The 23,047-nt window shown below is 45.1% G+C and overlaps 1 long non-coding RNA gene across 2 annotated transcripts in view; it reads left to right on the top strand.

Annotated features, from left to right (window-relative positions):
• The window catches only part of LOC126996587 (uncharacterized), a 233,883-nt gene extending 211,480 nt beyond the window's left edge, over window positions 1–22,403 (top strand). For both annotated transcript variants that reach the window (XR_007751270.1, XR_007751272.1), the window contains exons 4-5: window positions 5,506–5,560; window positions 22,219–22,403. This is a non-coding gene — a long non-coding RNA (uncharacterized LOC126996587). The remainder of the gene's footprint in view (window positions 1–5,505; window positions 5,561–22,218) is intronic.
• The last annotated feature ends 644 nt before the right edge of the window (window positions 22,404–23,047 follow it).

Here is a 23,047-nt window from a genome sequence, read left to right as displayed (position 1 = left end):
TTTTGTTTTCTTTTCTTCCATAAATCATATTCAGTTGTAAGAAATGTATTTTTGGGTGTATGTTATGGGTGATATGAATGCATTAGTTTCATTAGCTCGTATTTGTGTTTGTTTTCATAAGGACGTTGCCAAATAATGTAGGTATAGCTTATTGTAATTTTCGACAAACCTCGTCTCTGGATAGATCGGGAATTATAATGAAAATCGTAAGTGTAAGGTTAATGTTATTTCGTGACCACAATTACCTTGTCAACTTCCTTTCCTCTCCCAATCCTCTCACTCCACTACCTCCATCTCCATCCTTCCTCACTCATCATCATTCTCCCTCACACTCTGTACCCTCTCCAGCCCTCCTTCATACTTCCTAACTCGTTCTCATTCTCCATTATCATTCGTCTCCCTTAGTTTTCTTTCCTCCAATCCTTCATCAATTCGCCATCCTGTTATAGTTCCCTTCATCTTCCTCACACTTACTCCTCCATTTTTTCATCTATCCCTGACAAGAAGATTTTAATAAAGACTCCTTGGCCCCCATCCTTCACCTCCTTGCATCACTCCTCCTCAGCCCTGTCTGTCTATCTATATATTAAGATCTTGGGCCACTCCACTACCCTCCTCCTTCTCCTTCAATCTTCTTCATCATCGTTTGTTATCATTCTTCCGGTTTTATTTCTCACCTTTCCCAAACTTACTTTTATCCCTCTTTCTCTCACCCTCATTTCTTCCTTCTTTTATCAACTCCCCCTTCATTCGTCCTCCCTTCCTCTTCCTTTTCTGAATCTAATATTTTCTCCCTTTTTCCTCATGCAGCTTTACCTCAGTTTCTCATTCCTTCAAATATTTTTCGTCTTTCATTCATTTTTCCCTCTCCACCGCCCTTGCGAAACCAATGAACACTACTGCCAAAAATGATTAATATCAGGGAAGCCAACCACAACGATATCAACACACACATACACACACACACACACACACACACACACACACACACACACACACACACACACACACACACACACACACGCAATTCCCCCCTCACCTACACCCCCCCCCCCCCACCCACACACACACACACAAGACAGGTAGGTGTAACTTAACAGAAAATCTCAAGTTAATTGCTTCTCTTAGAAATTAACCAGAGCTGTATGATGCAAAATTCTGACTTGTATTTTCCGCCGACCTCTTAAATACTGAACAAGATACGTTTTGATAAGTTCGTCAAGATGAAGGTAATGGGAGCGAGGCGATAGGAAGAGCTGAACCCATCAAGGTGAATAATGCGTATCATGATGTTGGTGCTCATCAGTAAAACGTTAGCCCACCACCCCACTCACCTCCCTCACCCCCCAACACCACACACCCCAACACCCCACTACCCACCTACCCTAACCCTCAAGCACCCACCCACCCACCCACCCCTTCACCCCTTTTCTAACATATATATATTCTCTCTCTCTCTCTCTCTCTCTCTCTCTCTCTCTCTTCTCTTCTTTGTCGTAGAACGCTTTGTAGTGCTTAGTTTCTTTACGTCAACGGACTTTATCACGCACAGAAAGGATTATCTTGGAAGCCCTCAAGTGAATCGCCTGCAGCATCTCGATAACATTAACATGACGATCAACATAAGCGTATCGCGTATTCAGAGTGACGGCTGACTTGACTCGACTCTCAGACTAAGGCCTTTCACACACACACACACACACACTACGCCTCCTGAGTCTTAACGATGCACATCTTCCTGTCGCATGTATTTTTTTGTTTTGGTTGTGTGCTTGAAGTATGTGGGATTTATTTACGTTAAATGCCGCATCTACTTTGTACATACGATTGTGCTAGAGAGAGAGAGAGAGAGAGAGAGAGAGAGAGAGAGAGAGAGAGAGAGAGAGAGAGAGAGAGAGAGAGAGAGAGAGAGAGAGAGAGAGAGAGAGAGAGAGAGAGAGAGAGAGAGAGAGAGAGAGAGAGAGAAGAGAGGAGAGGAGAGGAAAAAGAAGAACAAGAACAAGAAGAATGAAGGAAAAATATACGTGAAAAACGATGCCTCTAAAGAAAACAAAGTATACATTCAAGTTCTTAGTTTATGAATGAGTTGACGAATGCTTCTGCGGGTGAAGAGTGGCTTTCAGATGATGGTGAATTCCGAGCGAGTTGTAATGATGCACCTTTTTTTTCTTACTCTTGTCACTGACCTCATAATGGTGGAATAAATTTTTGCACGTCACGCGGAGCCGTGTAATCCAATAGCTTTATCATTTACAAATTTCCTCTTCACAAATTCTAACGAGGCATTCCTGATTAAACATCCTATTGGCTGTCCACGTTAATTTGTGTGATTAGACGTATGCTTCAAGAAGTTGAATAACTGGCTGTGTGATGTGTAATTAAGTTTTCTCTCTCTTTCTCTCTCTCTCACACACACACACACACACACACACACACACACACACACACACACGCGCGCGCGCACGTACGCACACGCACGCACACACGCACGCACGCACACGCACGAACGCACGCACACACACACACACACACACACACACACACACACACACACACACACACACACACACACACACACACACACACACACACACTTCCCCCAACGTCACACATACCCCCCCCCCACACACACACACCTACCCCACACACACCCTTACTCCCCCCTTCCCCCACACACACATATACCAACCGTTACCTACACCTGGCTGTGAGCTGGCCGGTAACACAGTTGTTGTAGGCCTTGTGTCCGCCGCGATACTCGACACTCGGCTGCCAATCACGTCACGAGCCGCTGTGTGTATAACGTCACCCTCCACTCGCAAGAACTCCCTCACACCCTGCACCATGGTCGACTTTCCTCCCATCTATTTATCCCTTTTCGATCCTAAGTAAATGTGGGATGGCACTTTATTCCCCTGCCCTGCCATATGAAGTGTAGCAAAAAGGAGTTGGATACGTATATGTGTGTGCGTGAATGTGTGTACGTGTGTTTTTTTTTTTTCCTTCCCTACCTTGACCCGTCCACGTATAGGAGGTAATTCGGTCGACAGTCACAGGGCAGCACGTGGCCGGGGCAGCCTTAAGGAGCGCTGAGTGGTCGCCGCCTCTGATACTCAGGACGCCGAACAAAAAGTCACGTGATAAAAATGTTTCCTCTCGCGGGCGTGATTGACGGCGAAAGTAACTTGAGGAGCAGCCATTGTCGCGTTGCCTCCCTCTTACACCCTCCCCGCCCTTTCCCGCCCCTTCCCGGCTCCTCAGGTAAGCCTCTTCTCTTGTATTCCTCCCTTATTCTTCCCTTCTCCTCTCCCCACCCTTTTCCCCTCCCACAAAACAGCCCACGTCACCCCGCCGAGTTGATATGCCGCTGACCCCCCATCCCCCCGCTCATTCCCCAGGCCACAGCTCGCCGCCACGAGTTTCGGCTTCTGTGGCAGGAATCTGAGGCCTCCGCGAGTGTCCATTTGAGGCTTGTCCGACACGTTCCCAGAAATGGTCACCCTGGGAAGGTCTTCGGTGGGAGAATGTGATGGTAGGAGCCTCGTCGTCCGCCTCTCCTCCTCCTCTGTGGGATCATGTTGCAGAAACTTCGTCATAGTCCTCCTCTTCTTCCTCCCTTTCCTCCTCATCCTCCTCTCCTCTCCTCCGCCTCTGTTCTCTCTGTATTTGGCCGTTTCTTTGTCTCTTTGTCATTTGTCTTCCGGCATTTCCCTTCCTTCACCTCGACACTGGCGCCGTTTCTTGTGTCATTCAGACGTCAGGGAAGTGTTAAAGTCAGCCCCGTGTCGCCGTGTCCCCGTGTCCCCGTGCCCCGTCACCCCCGGAGCAAAGTCGCCTCGCCTTTTATTCTGCCATTGATATGATATTGTGATATTTGAGACGGAGTAAGGGTGGTAGTAGTAGTAGTAGTAGTAGTAGTAGTGGTAGTAGTAGTGGTAGTAGTAGTGGTAGTAGTAGAGAGAGAGAGAGAGAGAGAGAGAGAGAGAGAGAGAGAGAGAGAGAGAGAGAGAGAGAGAGAGAGAGAGAGAGAGAGAGAGAGAGAGAGAGAGAGAGAGAGAGAGAGAGAGAGAGAGAGAAAACAAAATAAGAACAAGAATTTAAAAGAATAATAGTCACAGAAAGACTAAAATATAACAAATAAACACACAAATTCTTATATCACAATGCTCATTCCTTCATCATACCAATAAACAAAAAGCTGTCGTCACGGTGTCCAATCTTCGGGTTCATTATAAAGCGCTGGAGTCACTTCGGAGAGCCGCCACCATTCCAGCCACTGCCGCCTCGTCCCGCCTAATGGCCAGAACGCTAATCCGCCTCAGAATGTTTAGAATTAAGCTTGAGTGGGGCGGACGTGATTTCCCTGATACTCGACTTCATTGTCCAGGTAGCGGCCAAGAATAGGAGGAGGAGGAGGAGGAGGAGGAGGAGGAGGAGGAAGAAGAAGAAGAAGATGTGGAGGAGGAGGAGAATGAGGAGAAGAAGGGAAAAAAAAGGAAAGGAAAAATGCAGAAGTATGGAGAGAGGCATGTCTTAAGTGGCTCCTCACATACAATTTCGTCCGATAACTTAGCAAAAAGATCGAAGGTTTGGAGGCAAAAGAAAATCGATTCGGCGTCTCTCTGTCACTGACACACACGCTCGGTCAGTCATGGTCGAAGTTCCTGACAAAGTAATGTTATGTTTTAAATAGTCATTATATCTGCACCTTTACGAATTATTTTCTATACATGTCTAAATAAACAAATATATTCATAAATTCTGAAATAAAACAGCAAATATATAGATGGAAATAAAAATGAATAAAGATATGTACTGTTCTTCCTTTTCCTCCAGCTCCTCCTCCTCCTCCTCCTCCTCCTCCTCCTCCTCCTCCTCCTCCTTCTCCTCCTCCTCCTCCTCCTCTTCCTTCTCCTATCTCGTCTTCTTTCCACTCCTTCGTGTGCATGACTGACAGAAGTGACTGGAAGCACCTCCTTAGTTGTCTGCAATAGCCTCACTGATCTTTTCTTATATTGAGGAAGAACAATGGCAGGGTCGACTTTCATTGCATCACTTTCTTGGTTTAATTGCTTCCAAACTCTTTTATTACGCACCCGAGCTTTAAGAAGGGGAGAAAAATTAAAACAAAGGTGCAGAGGGACGGTCGCTGCCATTAGTTTCTGGGGACAGAGGTGAAGACAAAGGCAGGGGAGGCCGAGAACGCTGGAGACAAGGAAGGGGTGGTTGGAACGGCCAGGCAGGGAGAGAGAGAAGGAAGGAGAAACGGAAGGCATTTGGGGAAGTTACAGATCCTCCTTTTTTTGGCATCTTTTTTTATTTCGTTTTCTTTGTTTGTGAGGTTTTCGGGTTCGGTGGAAGCCCTTTTTTTCTCTTTTACGTTCTCCTTTTTTTATGTGTGAATTTCAACGGCCTCCTTTTCTCTCTCTTGAGGCTCCGGTGTCGTTTTTATTCATACAATTCTAAGAAGTGATTTTAATTTTTCTTTTTTTTCCCGTTTTTCAGAATTCGAAAGTAACGCACGCAGTCATCACCTCATGTAACGATTCAACCATGACAGGTAAGGGCTGGTGTGTGTGTGTGTGTGTGTGAGAGAGAGAGAGAGAGAGAGAGAGAGAGAGAGAGAGAGAGAGAGAGAGAGAGAGAGAGAGAGAGAGAGAGAGAGAGAGAGAGAGAGAAAGGAATGTCCCCCTCGAACCCAAAATGTCTTAATCCACGTAATGAAGCGAGTAATTGGAGTGGTCAGTCAGCCTCTCCTTTCTACTCCCTCTCTCTCTCCCTTTCCCTTTGCCCTCCTTCCCTCCCCCTCCCTTTCCTCGGTTCCTCTTTCTCCTTCTCATTCTCATTCCCCGAGCCCCCTGTCCTCTCTTCCCTCCCTCCCGCCCCCAGGATAACGCCAGTTGTGGTCATTTCTCTACCTTTTCTTCCTCTTCCTCGTCATCTCTTCTTCTTTGCTGTTGTTTTCATTCTGTTTTGGTTTTTCTTCGTGTTCCTGTATTTTGTCTTCTCTATCTCCCTCCATTCTGTTGGGATTCTCTGCTTTCCTTGAGTATCTTTTTTTTCAATTCCTTCTTATGTTCCTTCTCGTTATCTTTTTTTTGTTCTTTCTTCCCGTTTTGGTCTTTTTTTCGTCTTCTTGTATTTCGTTGTCATTGCTTTCTCTTTTCTTTCCTCCCATTCTGTTAACATCTCCTTTCCATAGCTATTATTTTTTCTATTCATTGTTGTTCTTTCTTCTTCTATTTCGTATTATTTCGTACTTTTTTCGTATATGACATTTATTTTTTAGTTCCTATTTCTTATTTTATTACGTATTTAAAGGCGTCTTCAATAATGAGCTATTCATGACTTCCCTCGACTACCTATTTCTGTTTATCCTTCTTCCTTCCTTTCCCTTTTTAGCGGAATTCATTTGACGGCTAACTGACTTTCCATCTCCCACTTTCCCTCCTTCACTTTCCCTCTCTCACCTTCCCTCCCTCATCAAGAAAAACCCTCTTGAGGAAGGCATTTGTGGCACGTGGACGGTCGAGGGTAGAAAGAGAGAGGCCAGGCAGATGAAGGGAGCGAAGACGGTAGGAAGGGAGGGAGGGAGGGAGGGCAGATTGGACGCCGAAAGGATACCTACTTACTCATGCATTAAAATTACTGAGGACCCCTAGTAATATAGTGCGTTCGGAGTTTTTTTTTGTGGGGGTTATCTCTCTCTCTCTCTCTCTCTCTCTCTCTCTCTCTCTCTCTCTCTCTCTCTCTCTCTCTCTCTCTCTCTCTCTCTCTCTCTCTCTCTCTCTCTCTCTCTCTCTCTCTCTCTCTCTCTCTCTCTCTCTCTCTCTCTCTCTCTCTCTCTCTCTCTCTCTCTCTCTCTCTCTCTCTCTCTCTCTCTCTCTCTCTCTCTCTCTCTCTCTCTCTCTCATACTATGCAGGTCAACTTTTTGCGATCATTTGGCTCTCCACTACGGGCAGATAATGTGAAAGATGAAGCAAAATTAATTCTTCGGCTCGGCATCGCTAGGAAAAGAGAATAACCTCAAGATACATGAGAGTTTAGCGCCGTGCGATGATACAAGGGCGTCGCCTCACCTGCCATTAGCGAAGAAGGACGCCGAGCAGAGTTAAGGTGTTGGCAGGTGGATATTATACCTGATCTTATCCTCCCGGGGCGTCAGTCTTGTCGTTTGCAGAGTGAAAGGAAGCGTCTGATGGGTTGTGTTGTTCTTCCTGTTGTTATTTATCGACTCCTCTCCCTCTCTCTCTCCTTTCTTCTTCTTCACCCTTGCTTTCATTGTCTTGAAACTGTTCTCTTCTAATCCTCATTTTCACTATCCCTCGCCTCCACCTCAATCTCTCTGCATATCCTAAAGCGCTTTTGAAGGTTTAAAAATGATACGGTGCTTGACCATTGCTGTTTTTTGTCCACTTCTTTATTGTAATGTGGGTTGAAGGATTTGGGGCATGAAAATGAAATCAGGGAAGGGACTCGATCGGTGGCGGACTGTTCAGAAAAGTGTTGCATCGTGAGGCTCTCCTGTGCCCGTTTGGGTGTGAGAGCGTGGCTGTGGTACTCTGGGTTCGAGGAGTCAGGCTTGAGTAACAGTTTGCTAGAGGTGAAAATGTGTGTACTCTGATTTTAGGTTAGTGACTCCTGAGGTCTTTTCCGCATCCATTTTTCTTCCGGGTTCGATGAGTGACATTTTTTTACGGGCTTTATTTTATTCTGTTTTCTCCTCATTATCGTTTCTTTTATTCCTTATTAGATTAAAACTTTTCTTCCTTGTCTCGCCTCGTATATCTTCCTCCTCGTATTTTCTCTTTGATTTTTTTCTCATGTTTGCCTTCAGTCATCCGGGTCATTTTCAGCAGTTTTATCCATCAAAATCATTCCTTTCCTCAAAACTCTTTCTTACTGTTTTTAGATCTTTTTGCCGCTCCTCCTTGCAGTTCCTTTGCCTCACAAATTGCCCCCACCCCCCGATCCCTTCCCGCCCCTCGGATACACTCAGTTAATTTGCATCTGAGTCTCTTCGGTCTTGTTCTAACTCCTCCTTGGTCCCTCCTACTCCTGTCCCACCCGCCTCCCGCCCCCCTCGTCTCCTCGTGGTTGTCGTCCTCAGTGGAGCAGATCGGACTCGCTGCTGTGTGTGGTTGGGCTGTTTGGACTTGATCGCCATATCGTTTGCTCAGCGGCGGCGTGACTTAGTCTTCGTCTCCATCTGTATTGGTATCTTGTCATGCGTTCCCAAGTTCCTTTCAGCTCTTTCGGAACGCCGCAGGAAGTCAAACACGTACTTTTCTCTCCGGGGAATCGAGACATTAATGTGTGTTTTCCGAAGGTGCGTAGACTAGCGGAGTGTGTGAGGGCGGGAGAAAGTGTGGGAATGCCTGCCTACCCCACTGAGAGAGAGAGAGAGAGAGAGAGAGAGAGAGAGAGAGAGAGAGAGAGAGAGAGAGAGAGAGAGAGAGAGAGAGAGAGAGAGAGAGAGAGAGAGAGAGAGAGAGAGAGAGTATACATATATACACACACATTGACACACGCACATACGCACGCACGCACGCACACACGTAGTTTCCATCTGGGAAGGAGACCAGAAATATTATAAATGTAGACCTCACTTCAGGGGACAGCCTTCATGGGTGTCTCGGTAGCTTCTCTGTTTTTCTCTTCATTAAATTCTGCAACATTCCCGACCTTCACTCTGATTTCCATTCCGTAAAACACTTTCTCTTCTCTTCTAAACCAATCCTTCTATTTTTTAAGTGGAACACCGGTTCTAAGGCCACTGACATGAATCAGGTCTATACAAGTTTTTTTTTTATATGTTTTGCCCTTGAATTGTGTCCTTTACTGTAAAAAAGCTAATGCGTGTGCGACAGACAGGAAAATTATATTACCGCTGGCACGACATTGGCTGTCATCATTTATGCCGCCAAACATTGACATTCTCCATCACAGCCCAGAATCGGCCGCATCATGTTCATGCTGGGGAACACGTGATTAGCCCAAGGTGGTGCAGGTAAACGATAAAACCATAATTGCCCACAAGCGTTTTACGAACTGCTGATATATACATATACTTTTGTCTTAACTGTTCAGTGGATTTCCTTATGAAAAACGCCAAATTTCTGAGGCAAAATGTGCTTAACCTTACAAGACTTGACAAACAGGGTGTCTCTATATACCAACAGTTACTAGTCTTTGTTACTTGGGTGATACCTCATGACCACAGAAAATTAAATACTGTAACTGAATTAAGGCTCAAAAATTGGTTTGGTGACTGGTTCATACCTTTCGGAAACCATACGATGAGACGTCGGTAAACGCTGACCTTGTCTGCACGCGTAAATCCAGGAGTCCTGAATGTCTCCGGAACAGAAGTGATGAGTCTAATTAAGCTATAGTCACACTGACTTTACGACCTGCTAACGACCACCCGCGACCCCAAAATGCTGTGATTCACACCCAACGCTTCCCGACCACATAGTGTCCGTCCAGTTTCCGTCCAGTGGGTGGCCGGACGGCGACCATGGTAAGATTCACACCTTGACCTAACACCTGAAGTCAGGCCAAGACGCCCCCCATACGCCGACCGGTGACCGACAGGCAAGGACCAGTACGTGTCTTGTCGCAATGAGAACGGCGACCTCCCTTAACGACCTGCTGCTGACGTGCTCTTCACTGTCATACACTAGGAAAAATTTTCGTTCATACGTTATTATCAGTTGTTACTGTAATATTATCATTCAGTTATATTACACATTTCTCTTTTTTATTTCTGTAAATTATTTTTGAAAAAATGATTACTTATAAAGGTAATGAAAGTATTCTGTGCTTCACTGCAGCAAAAGACGGATGTTTGTGACACCCTCCCATGTGCTGCAGACATGCAAAAAATGCTCCAAGCAATCTTTGTTTAACCTGTATGTTAGTATGTATGTTACATTATATTCATTCTAAAGCATTTCCATCAACCTTGGCAGAGCAGAAGATGAAATTAACAATCCTTTTTTGAAATGGATAAAACCCATCAGTTCCACAGATTCTAAGTGTTTTTGCTGTGTACAACATGTCCTGCAGTACTTTATTTTCGTTAGGCAAAGGTGATCCAGTCACATTTGGCCGTGTGCTTAACCTGTGGAGCCGGTTGAGTCGGGACGGAGCTTGGACGGGCTGAGAGGCGTGGGACGTCACTGCTCAGGAATGTACCTCTTTTCCTGTCAAGGGTGGTTTGAGCTACCACCGGTCACCACACAACTCGCCGTGTGGTGGAAGGCCGGACGTCGACCACGGCCAATGACAGATGCAAAGTGGACGGAGAACATCAGCGACCCTCTACTGCATGACTGCAACCAGACAGCGTCCTCTCGCTATCCGGTCGCCGTTCGCCAGTTAACCGTCATCCGTCGGCCACCGGTGGCAGTCCGCTTGCTGTCCAGACGTAGTCCATTCGGCCACTAGACGGCAACCTTTTTTACGACCGGCAGCGACCTGAGAGGTCGGCTGGAGGTTTTGGTGCAGCACCCAAAACTTCCAGCCGACCTTTTCGGTCGCACGGCGGACGGAGACACATGACGATCGCACGCACGACCATGTGAGACCTCCCGCGACCTGCAGGTCGTGGGAGGTCGTCAGTAGGTCGTAAAGTCAGTGTGACTGGGCCTTAAAACAGCTAATTCCAGCCACATAACGAAATCATGACCTTATAAATATTAAAAAGCTATGAGTTTCAGCATCCTCTTTCCACGGAAAAATGAATCCTTGTAAATACAAAATAATGTTCTTATACTAATTTAGATTTCATAACTCCGTGTGAGATCGGAACATTGCTGATTGTACGTATTTTGTTTATTCCAGCCTCCAGATCTTGTTGCTTGTATCGAAACAAACTTTTTTTCATCCACAGTTAATCTTTCAGTTTAGCTGATGAACTGTAAAGTTAACTTTGTCTCCTGTCCCTAACCACTTTGAAGCCCTTCCCAATTGGCCTTCGGAATATTAGAGCTCCTATGAAACTTTAAAGATGGTCGGGCGCGTGTCCCTTCACTCAGCCGTGTCCGGTAACATGCGGCATCGCACGTAAGCATAACAAAATGCTGGTGATGCAGATTTTCACGGTACAGTTATCATTCATGTTTTTGGTTGTGACGAAAACCGAAAATAGGTCATTGAGTTTGGTTAATTTAGAAATGAGGCTTGAGGGGATAGGAATAGAATGGAACGCTTTTTCCTAACACATTAATACCATGTTAATAGTAACCTGCAAGAAGGGAAAGGTGTACAGTTAGTGTAGCCCGCCAGTCCTTACATACGGTTCAATATCTTGGAGCCTCACAAAATAATGAGAGATTAATAAAAACACCACAAAATGAGAGTAAAATGATGGATATAACATGAAAAGACTAGGAGCGAGCACCATGTTTAGACAACTGACAAAGGAGGAAGATACAGTAATCGCAAATGAGAATATCGTCACCCTCATAAAATAATCGCCTAAGTCATTTTTCAGCGATTTCCAGGTTTTTGTCTACATCAATTTTTCAACATGTGACGCCCATTTTTGTATAGTTGCCTTCGTCATTCAGGGTTTGAGTGTTCTAGAATTGGCCTTTTCCTTTCTGCCTAAATCTTAAGCCAAATGAGATAATGACATTTCTTTTTCTGATTTCTTGTAAAGTAGAAAATAATGACTTAGGCGGTTTATTTACGAAGGTGACGATATAATAAATGGATATGGGCAGGTAATAGCATGCGTAGGACTGGTAACAAATGGACAATTAAAGTTACAGAGTGGTAGCCCAGAAACCGTAGGAGAAATCAGGACTGACATTGGCAATGGCAAGATGATATTAGAGCATTTGCCGATGGAGTGCACTAACATTAGGCAGAGAGAAGTGAAGAACGCTGCGAGAGGTCCGTGTTCTGCAGTTGGCTAGTAATGGCTGAACTTAATGATGATGATGATGATGTTATTGATTATGAATTCCTTGCAAGAAATCAGTGAAAAAGGTGTCTATAATGAAAGACTGCAGATTGAGAAATAATAAAATCCCTTAGTGTTTTGCTCACGCTCACAGCTTCAGTGGTGACACATTCCTGCTTCAGCCCTCCACCCTCCTTCTCTCTTCTTCACCTCCCTGCTGGACTTTCCTAGTTTTGAAGCTGCACGTGCAAGCGAACTGCGCCTCACACAAGCACGCCATCTAACTTTGAGGCACTTTGATTGTTTTCCCTTTCTTAGGATTTATTCTCTTTTCTTTAGAAGAATATGGCTAATGGACATGATTAGTCCGAATTCCGTAACGCCAGCGTTGGGAGTTGTGGTGCACTAACAAGCAGTAACTAACAAGTTTGAGTCAGTTATCACAAACAGTAAGAAGATGGTGTGTAACATTATGCCTTCGCTTCTAATTTCTCACGTAACCTAAATTATCATGCAAAGTGCAACATGATAAACTACCATTGTACTACATTTTCTCTGTTTGAGCTTACCTAAGTGACGGTATTGATACGATTGATAATTATGTAAAGCTTATTATAATCAATAGCAGCTATTTGCATACAAATGGTTCATGTGCGCCCGCGTGCGCACGCGCGCGCACACACACACACACACACACACACACACACACACACACACACACACACACACACACACAAACAAACAAACAACAACAACAACAACAACAACAACAACAACAACAACAACAACAACAACAACAACAACAACAACAACAACAACAACAACAACAACAACAACAACAACAACAACAACAACAACAAGAAGGAGGCCTACAAATAAGATAATAGAGCGAACACAATTTACGCAAATCCAACGAGTTACAAACCAGCCTCCGTAGCGCCCCGACCTAACGAGTTCTCGGCGCAGTGGGGCAGCGCGGCCTTTTTTTATGAGCTGCCTGTAAAGTTGCACCTCCTCCCAACACACGCCCACCCACCGCAGCTTTCTTTTTTTACTCATTGTAGTAATAAGTGATGCGGTTATGGCCGTCTGTTTAGCGGAGCAGAACAGTGAGCAAGGTATCGCGACACCCGTGCGGCTCTGGGGTCAAGGCACGGTAGGCGGGCGGGCGGGCGAGCTGGGAACTCGATGGCAACTAGAACATGGTGTGTGATGGCCTACTGATACGAAGTCAAACGAGGGAGGGAGGGTGGGAATGAGGGAATGAAGGAGAGAGTAAGAGAAGCGAGGAACTGGTCCCTATTGCCCCGCTATTATGCTTGTTACGCAGTGTCTAGCAGTCCCTCAGACTAATGCCGCCGGAGACAAAGTTTTCGAGGTTACTGCCAGCTGTAGTGACAGCTGAGGCCTGGATGGCAGGTGCCTGAGACCTGCGTTCTCGGGGAAGTTGTGAAGTCAACCACTCACCAAGGCCAATATCTAAGTTTCATCCATTTAATGTTCAATAAAAGCATTCGAAAGCTCCATTTATTATTAAGAAAACAAATACCATGGCAGGGATGCTGAAGGATGCTGAGACCGATGGACTCGGGTTGTTTCATGAATATGCTTGGCTGTTTCTTCATTTCATACCGTACTGCCAAGTTTTCTGACCTTGCCTCTCGTCTTCCTTGCCTTCGTGTTCCGTCAGTAAGCTTCCATTGCGACTGGTTCATCTGTTTAAAATACTGAAGCTCCATAATGTTTTATTCAAATTAGTCTCTCCATTGCTGGTTTTGGTGTGATCCTTAAACGTCAGCTGTCTCAATGTTCATTTATCAGTTCCAGGGAGACTTTTTCGGCGCAATTCTTCAATGTCCCCATCAAGTTCATTCCTATCTTACTCGCCACGGAAATTTTAGTATATTGAAAGATGCCTTGCTTATTTGGGCAATGCACTGTTATCATAATATTCATTTTTCCTTACTCCTGGACAACGGTGAACACCTAAAAGTAGTATCACATAGTGCGACCACTTTTTAGAGAACCCTTACCACTTTTTCTCGTGAAGCTGCTGCGATGGTCAATTTATAAGCAATACTCTTGATTTCTGCTACTTCTGAACTTTGTAAATGTTACCGTAACCGCGGAAATTATATTTGAAATCGGGATGTTTACGAAGTTTGTGAAGGCCATGTATAAATTGCTTATTGTACTGTTTTTTTTTTCTTCTTCTTCTTAATGCTAGTGAACGGTAAAGATGTGATAGCCTTCTGGATCGCTGCTGCTAAACCTGCTTCGTGTTTGTGGTGTGGAACTTTTTTTATTTTTGTTCATTTTTCATATTTTCTTCCCACCCCACTCTCATTACCAAATCAACAAGATCCTAAGATAATTTCGAGCTAACATCCAATTCCGCTACTTTCAGAGGTCTTGCCTCCAGTCCTCCTCACTTTTTAAGCTTCTTTTTCTACCTTGTTAATCATGTACAATATTTATGAGCGAATTATGAGATCTATTAGTCACCACCTTCGCTTCAATTTATACTTTAATGCAACTTCCCCAATCTTGTTTTATCGCCTTAGGTGTCGATCCCAAGCTGATTAAGTTATGGAAACACTTTGATATAAAAAAAAGGGACTGAATAATGACGAATAAATTGCTTCTTCTAGGAATGGACAGTTTCCTTTCCGATAAAATCTGATAAAAGAAATTAAGATGGTGAGCGATACGTGTTTTTTTGGGGGATATACTTTGAAGCACGTATCAGCATTCATGAGTCAGGTGGAATACATTGGAGGGAGAGGTGCTGATGAAGAACTCCTCTTATCATGTTAACACCTCGCCATCAGCACAGCAACCACTCCTCCCCTCACCCGCATAACTGAGCCCTTCTTTTCACCTCTGCGTATCGCCTCCATCCACCGTTCAACCAATACAGCACACTCCATCCTTACACATCTACACTTTCTCCGCTTTACCACCTCCCACACTTTGTCCCACACATTCCATCACCCACACGTGCCACCAGTAATCCACTCAAGTTCCTCTTATCTACGCCTATAAGGGCATTTGCACATAAGAGGGAAAACAGAAAAAGCAGAGATAAGAATGCAGAACCAGGAGAGCGAGAATCAACTTCGTCTTGTCGGGTGTCCAGGGCGAGGCAGGTGCTGATGGGACCACCTGCTCTCAGAGGCGAGGCAGCAGGCAGGTGAGGCAAGAGACAAGCTCGTGTAGGGATTCGATCTGATTTTTTATTTTTTTTTGTCGGGTCATTAGACTATTTTGTTTTATTGTTATTACGGGAAATATGTAGATGTGTTTTCCTGGTTTTTACATTTCTTCTCCATAATTTGTTTTCAGTCATTTTTTTTTTTTTTTATTTTATTCGGCATCCCTCAGCCATCCATGCCGTCGCCTTTAAAGTCACTCAGTAAGGTTGTTTCAATTTATTCGCCATCTTTCCGGCAGTTTTCGATATGATCTTTTAGTTAGATTTTTTTCATTTATTCTCTCCATCATTCAACCTTTTTTTTATCAGTTTATCCAAAAGTTAGTAAGTTTGAGATTTTTACATCAGGGGGTTTTCATATGTAGGCTTTTTTTTTGGGGGGGTAACCATGCCATTCTACTTCTTGAGACATTTTGGTAACTGAAATTTTGGTTGCGGATGTACGGACGGACAGACAGACAGACAGACAGACAGACAGACAGAGAAGTAGACGGACAACAACGAAAACATCGCCCTCTTCGCCGCATAGAAGCGAGAGATAACGAATTACGGGATAACGAATGACCTAGGAAGATCATATGGGGAAACTCACCCATGATTTGCAAGACCATGAGTGTTTCCAGTGGGAACCCGAAGGAGACCCAGCCATGACCACGAGTGTGACTGGCTAGCTGGAGAGTGCTTGGGAGCGTCCACCAAAGACCATGAATGCTTACAGTTTCATGCGCTTCGGGTGGCCCTGTCCTTCACCGATACAATCCTGTAAACAGTGGCCAGTATTGCGGACGATTCGTATTCTGTGAAATACACTGTTTCATTATAATTGTTTTGTTGCTATCATTATTATTATTATTATTATTATTATTATTATTATTATTATTATTATTATTATTATTATTATTATTATTATTATTATTATTATTATTATTATTATTATTATTATTATTATTATTATTATTAATTTGGTTATTATTATCATACTTATTATTATTCCTTCCATTTTTTATTAATATTATTTCAGTAGTAGTAGTACCTGTAGTAGTATTAGTAGTAGTAGTAGTAATAGTAGTAACAGTAGTAGTAGTAGAAGTAGTAGTAGTAGTAGTAGTAGTAGTAACAGTAACAGTAGCAGCAGCAGCAGCAAGCAGTAATTATGGCTAAAGTAATATATATATATATATATATATATATATATATATATATATATATATATATATATATATATATATATATATATATATATATATATATATATATATCTATCTGTGTGTGTGTGTGTGTGTGTGTGTGTGTGTTCAGTATGCTATTAGTATGTTTTTTTTTTCACAAACCGGTTTTATTTTAGTATGTTAAAATTGAATCTCATATAATATATAATGTGGGAGAAAACGAAGCGTAAAATAAACAAAACATCGCAGTATTCATTATTCTGTAAACCTTAAACAAATGCTGCCCTGCTCGGTGTTTGCATTGCGACACCAGCGATCTTCCTTAGCCAACAAATCTTGCAGATAATTTTTACCGACCAGTGGGAGGCAGCCGCGGCCCAGCAGGAGATGGGAGTGTCGGGGCGTGAGGGCGGTGGCGACGCGTTTCCTGATATTGATTTGCTCAAAAACTGTTGGTAGTTCTCAGCGTGTCTCGATGACGTCGCCTGGCAAAGGGATATGACAGCTCATTGACAAAAAAATGTAGAAAAAGCTAAATGATTCGTAAACACGATAACAAAAGACACGAGCAGCTTAGCCAGCAGCTAAGCTGAGCAACAGCAGCCAGCGGTGCGTGTGAATGGTCACTGCTGATTGATGCATCTTCTGGACCGTTAGCTGCTAGTTTTTACCGAAAGTGTCATCGCAGAGGTTAATCGTGATTCATGTCCCCCTGTATTTACATTCTCTTTTTAATCACCACCACTGGACCGCGTCCGCCTCAGGCAGCTATCGACGCCGCCGCACGTCCCTCGCAGCGAGGCCCGCGGCCACCCCAGGACCTGGTCCCCCCTCCCCCATAGTCAGGGAAAAAAAAAAAAAAAAAAAAAGTTTATTTTTTAACTATCCTTTAATGATATTTTATACGTGTATCTATCACACACACACACACACACACACACACACACGGGCCGGTAGCTCAGTGGTTACAGCGTCAGCCTCACAACCAGAAGGACCGGGGTTCGATTCCCCGACCGGGTGAAGATAAGTTGGGTTTATCTTCTTTCACGTGTAGCCCCTGTTCACCTAGCAGTGAGTAGGTACGCGACGTAAGGCGAGGAATTGTGACCTCGTTGTCGTGGTGTGTTGTAAGTGGTCTCAGTCGTACCCAAAGATCGGTCACTGAGCTCTGAGCGCCTTCCGTAGGGGAACGGCTGGCTGTCTCGAGAGAGACCCGCAGCAGACCAAGAGGTGAATTACACACACACACACACACACACACACACACACACACACACACTCAGTGTAAAAGAAAGAAACTCTTTGCAGTCACCCGTCCCTTACTAACAAAAACGCCTCCCTGGTGTAGTGGTTGTCACGCCCAGCCACGAATCGCGGCTCTAGGTTTGATCCCAGCCCGGGCAATCATCGCGCTATTCATCCTCTCTATCGAGCTGGTCAATCCCTTCAAAAACTTGAGAAAGGTAAACTGTGGTAACCCGGAGGTCACTCTAGCCCATGTCCCGGGATAATTAGCTCAAACACATCAGCTAAGGGGCCAAGCAGACGCAGATGAGTGCCGACGCCTCCCGAAGCTTGGTATTTGACCCCAACTTTGTCGTTTACTAAGAACAAGGAGCCAAACAGAGACTTCTTCGTCACTGTTTTCTGCATGATGAGAAGTCCGGCGCCTCGCGGCCCGCTGCTAACACTGCTCCGCCCCGCCCCGTACCCCCCCGCCCTGTCCCCTCCTGTCACTGCTCGTCAGCCTGCAGCCGCATCTTCAATGGAAGACACGAGCAGGCCAGGGGGTGGACAGGCAGGTGGTGGCGCGCCTGCAAGTAGGCTGTTGAACAGGACAGGTTCCCAATTTTGTTTTCTTCCAGTTGAGGTTTATATAAGCACAGTAGTTCCCCCCCTTCACCTTTCCCGTCTCTCTCTCTCTCTCTCTCTCTCTCTCTCTCTCTCAGTTTTTCTGCAACGAGCCAACCTTTTCTCATTCAATTTATAAGAACTCTCCTTTAAATCTTTTCTCCCTCGTCTTCCTCCAGTTCCTCATCCATACAAACTCGCCTCACACTCCTCTCGGTAGTATTTTTCTTTCAAACACTCAAGACACTCCACCCGTCCTTTCTCTCCGCGGCTTGTTCCTTAATACTCGTGCTTTTTGGCAGTCTCCGTAAGTCTCAAATTCACGAGCTATGAGATCACACGCTTGTAATGGATCACTGGTGGCGTCTTCTCCTTGTGTGATAGCAAGGAAGCGCACGTGATCCCTTAGCAAATTTTGGGGACACAGTAGCTTCGTTTACCTGTCTGCTGCTCCATTACGGGGATCTTTGTGCGTTAGGCGAAGTGTTTGAAGCCGCCACTGAGAGAAGAGAGGAACTGAAATTGCTTGGCTCTGAAATGACTTTCTGCCTTAGTGGTTGGGTGAACTCTGGTAGCTAGGTAGTTCAATAGGGTGGTGAGAAGGTTGGTAGGTAAAAGAGGTGGAGAAATAGGGTAGTTGGTTAGGAATGTCACTGGAAGAGTTAGGTAGGTAAATTTTGAATAGGACTGAGGTACTGATGCTGGCTGGTGTGTAGAAGCAGGGGGTTGTTGGGTGGTTTGGTGGGTGGTTGGCTACGTTATAAGTTGCTGTCAATTCGCTGTCATTTTTTCGGCTGAGTGGCTGACTGGCTGACCAAAAGGCTGGTTGACTTGCCGGCTGACTAGTTGACTGAAAGAGACTGGCTTAGGGAAAACACACACACACACACACACACACACACACACACACACACACACACACACACACACACACACACACACACACACACACACACACACACACGCACGCACGCACGCACCCTCACACACACACACACACACACACACACACACACACACACACACACCTTTTTTGGCTTTCTCGCATCAACACGAAAGTATCGAAGCGAGTACAAAAACAACAAAGTCTGGCGTCCCGGGGTTGACAGCTTTTGTCCTTCCGAATGTTTGTTTTTCGCCGCTTTGAGATGAAGACAGTGACAAGTCCCAGGTCGTCACGGTGCGGGGACTAGAATCAGCGTCAGCCCGCCGCCCGCTCCTCGACTCTGTGTTTCTTCTCTCCTCATTCAGCCTCTGGTAAATGGGAAGCGTATTCATCAAACACTGTTAGCGCAATTGTCGCCACTTTGGGTGTGCTCAACCGTAAAATACCTCAGTTGATGTGAGTGACGTTTGCTGAGGAATGCAATAGAGGTTCTCAGAAGGGTGGAAATACAGACACTGTTTTACTCGTGCTTCCCAGTAAAAAAAATAAATAAATAAATAAATAAATAAAAAAGGAAATGGGAGCGTGTAATCTAATGCGGGCGACTTGAGGGGGAGCTTGTCTGCCGCGGGTTCTGTGACCTCCGCGTGGGTCGTCATTAAACCTCTAGCCCCATCCTCCCGCCAGTGTGTTAATTACAAGAGTGATTCATTAATTGCGAGGGCGGAGGCGATTTAGGCTCGTTCATCTTGAGTGACGAAATGTGTTCAGTGCCGCGGAAAGTATTTTGGGATCCAAGTGGTGAGGTTGGTCTTGATCGGAGCCACCACCGGAAACCCGAGGCCCCAAGGTAACCAGACTTGACAGTGCACCTGTGGCTCTGGGCACCGGCCGGCAGAGGCAAGACGCTCACAAAGGCTGGGATGGGATCTTTGCTTCGTCAGTCATGTAGGACCAAGGATAAGGGATTCCTACTTTTTTTACGTAGTTCAAGACTGTTAGTAGTAGTATTTAGACGAATAACTACTGATATAGGCAACAGCGTATTGAAATTTAGTTCATGCATGCGAAGTTGATTAGTACGAGCTTGAAGAGGAAGTGAAGAAGTTTGTGTCCATTTTGAGGGTTTTAGAATATCAGACCAGACGGAAACAGGGTTCTCACATTTTTCTGTTGTTGTTTTGTCATTTAAGAGAATAGATTGGAACAAAACATTGATTTATTATTGTTTTCACGTGAGCTCGAGAGGCGTTTGAGAACCGGCAAGACTAGGCAAGATAAGAAGTGGCAGGAGTAAGTTTATCTTTATTCTGAGACCTGAAGAGCACGAGTCAAAGCAGAAGAAACCGGCGCCACACGAGCCACGCCACGATACCAGTTTTTGGCCCAGACGGAGGCGGCCGGGGAGCAGTGGCCCCGTTAGAGAATGTACGACCATGGCTGGAAATCTGTGACTGGTAAAAAGAGGGAATAAATTGTTGACCCCCAGCAAGAGGCGACCCGAAACAGAGGCTAAAAATGGTTGTAAATCTCTAATAATGCGATTGATTGTATTTTTATATGGATTGAGTCAAGCTCGGGATGTCTCGTCTCTTTAGCCTTTTGATCTCTTGCAACCTTTGTTTTTTGCATATGCCTGCGTGGGAGCGTGCATGCGTATATATGTATGTTTGGGTCTGTATTTTTTTTTCATCTACGGCCTGATCACATGCTGGACTCGTAATCGCCATCCAGTACCTTCCTACAGAGAAATTTGTAGCTCGTGTAAGCAATGTATGGGTACCGGCGGGACCTCACACACCACACACAACCATCTCTCTTGTTCGAGGGGGGACAGTAACCGCCCCTTGTCAACTGAAATGGTTCGGCCTGAGCGGGGTTCGACCTCAGCCTGTCATTGCAGAGCCTTGTTCACTGCACCACGGGAGCGATGTGTGTGTGTGTGTGTGTGTGTGTGTGTGTGTGTGTGTGTGTGTAATTCACCACGGCCTGATCACGAGTTGGACTCGCTTTCGCCAGCAGGTAGCCTCCCGACGAGAGCAAGTGCTCATTATCGTCGATCTCTGAGTACTGTCAGGACCTCACACACCACACCCCATCCCTTGCTCAAGGGGGGACAGTAACCATTCCTAGTCAACCGAAAGAATCCGGCCTGAGCGGGGCTCGAACCGCAGCATGTTTGGCCGTTAAGCTTCGCAGCGCAGCGCTCTACTGTGTGTGTGTGTGTGTGTGTGTGTGTGTGGTCATAATACCATGCTCGAGCTGTGATTTCATCTTCAGGAAGAGTCGTGTTGGCAGGCAGGGAGGGAAGGATAGCTAGAGGGGGGAGGAGAGGCAGAAGGATAATGGAGGAGAGAAGGAGCAAGGGAGGGATGGGTGGAGGCGGGTGGAGGAGTGTGAGAGGAGGGGCGAGGAATGAGGTGGAGTGGGTTAACTTGTTTTTAATTTCTGTACTAACATAAGAGATGGAGATTAGAAAAGTGATGTATTTGGGGGAGTAAAGAGGAAGAGGAAACACAACCCTTCCCCCACTTTTTTTATTTCTTATTACGCGTTTATACTTTTGGTACTTTTGACTCGTCACTATCACACGAGCTTTTCACACCAAATATCGATATTGATTGCGTCACCCTTAATACGACCCTGATACTCGTGCGGTCGTGCTTTTTTTCATTTAGACTCGTAATGTCATCAGGGCCTCGGTGAAGTTAGTAGACTCGACTAACACGTGTGTTCTTCGTGGGAGGCAGATGCAGTTTGTGTATTACGGACTGGAAATTATAGAACTTCTTAATAATGATATGCAGCTGCTAATGAAGTATGACTAAGAAAGAAAACAAGAGAGGCTGAAATGGTAATGATCTGAATGTAGAAAAAAATGGAGGTGGGAAGCGTAGAGAGGTCAATGAGCCATGTAGTGTAATAAATTTTAATTGAAAAAAATATGAAAATGGGCGGGAGGTAAATTACCTTCATTCTTGTGGTTGAATGGGTTGCTATCAATCCTGAAATGGAGGTGAGAAGCGTATACATATATATAGGGAGGTCAAGGAGCTATGCAGTGTAAAAGTTTTTATTGGAGAAAATATGAAAACTCCTGGAAAGAAAATTACCTTTACTCTAGTGGTTGAATGGGTTATTATAAATCTTAACATGCTGATAATTATATGCGTCCCCGTGCAGGCAGACTATGACCCCGGTGGTGAAGAATGCAAGTCTGAGGATCTGAGGTCGCGGCACCGAGACCAACGCCGCCTTCACGAGTCACTAAGAACCCGTCGGCCCACCCTTGTGCTTGCCTGCAGGGAAACACCTGGACGCCACCTGGGGCCGAACTAGGGCGCTTCCTGTTCAAGTAATAAAAACTAATTGTATATACTGTTTAATGAAGCCTATCCACAGGAGAGGCAGACTGTCGGGTGATGAACCTGCAATTCTGCATGGGGCTTATGGAATATTTCTTTTCGACGCAATTTCACGCAAACCAGACTATCTTTGAAGCAAGTGCACCTCTTATTAGAATAGTACGATCATGTAGTAGTGACGCCAGGAAACTGATAGCTCCAGCCTTCCCTCTTGCGTCCTTTTGCTTGAATTTCAGTCTTTCCTCTACTGCCCTCGTTCGGCGCGGCGGAGCGAGACGGCTGGAAGGCAGCTGTGGCCGCCGGCAGCCTATGTTCGACCAATCAACTTTGTAGTCAAGCTTAAGACACATGCACGCAATTCATGTCGTAAACATTGTTTGTATTTTTTTCGTGTAAACCAGGGTTGTAGGCACATCGAGTTACTGGACTGTTAATGATCCTCGGTGCACCAGCAGGTAAAAACAGGTGTTCTGCTCCTAACAAGCATTGCGTGGTGTGGTGCCGCAATAAATACATAATGCTAGTATTCATAAGGCCTGACCCTCTTTGTAGATGATTTGCGTAGTTCATGTCCTGCGTCTTTTCTGTTCACCTAAACTATACGCGAGTTGATATAGTTGACAATCGCATGACAACCCATATTTGCG

Source organism: Eriocheir sinensis, chromosome 10, assembly GCF_024679095.1.
Source record: "Eriocheir sinensis breed Jianghai 21 chromosome 10, ASM2467909v1, whole genome shotgun sequence".
In the NCBI taxonomy this organism is placed as follows: Eukaryota; Metazoa; Arthropoda; class Malacostraca; order Decapoda; family Varunidae; genus Eriocheir; species Eriocheir sinensis.
Note: the sequence above shows the minus strand (reverse complement) of the source record. Positions and strands in the feature narration are given on the sequence as shown.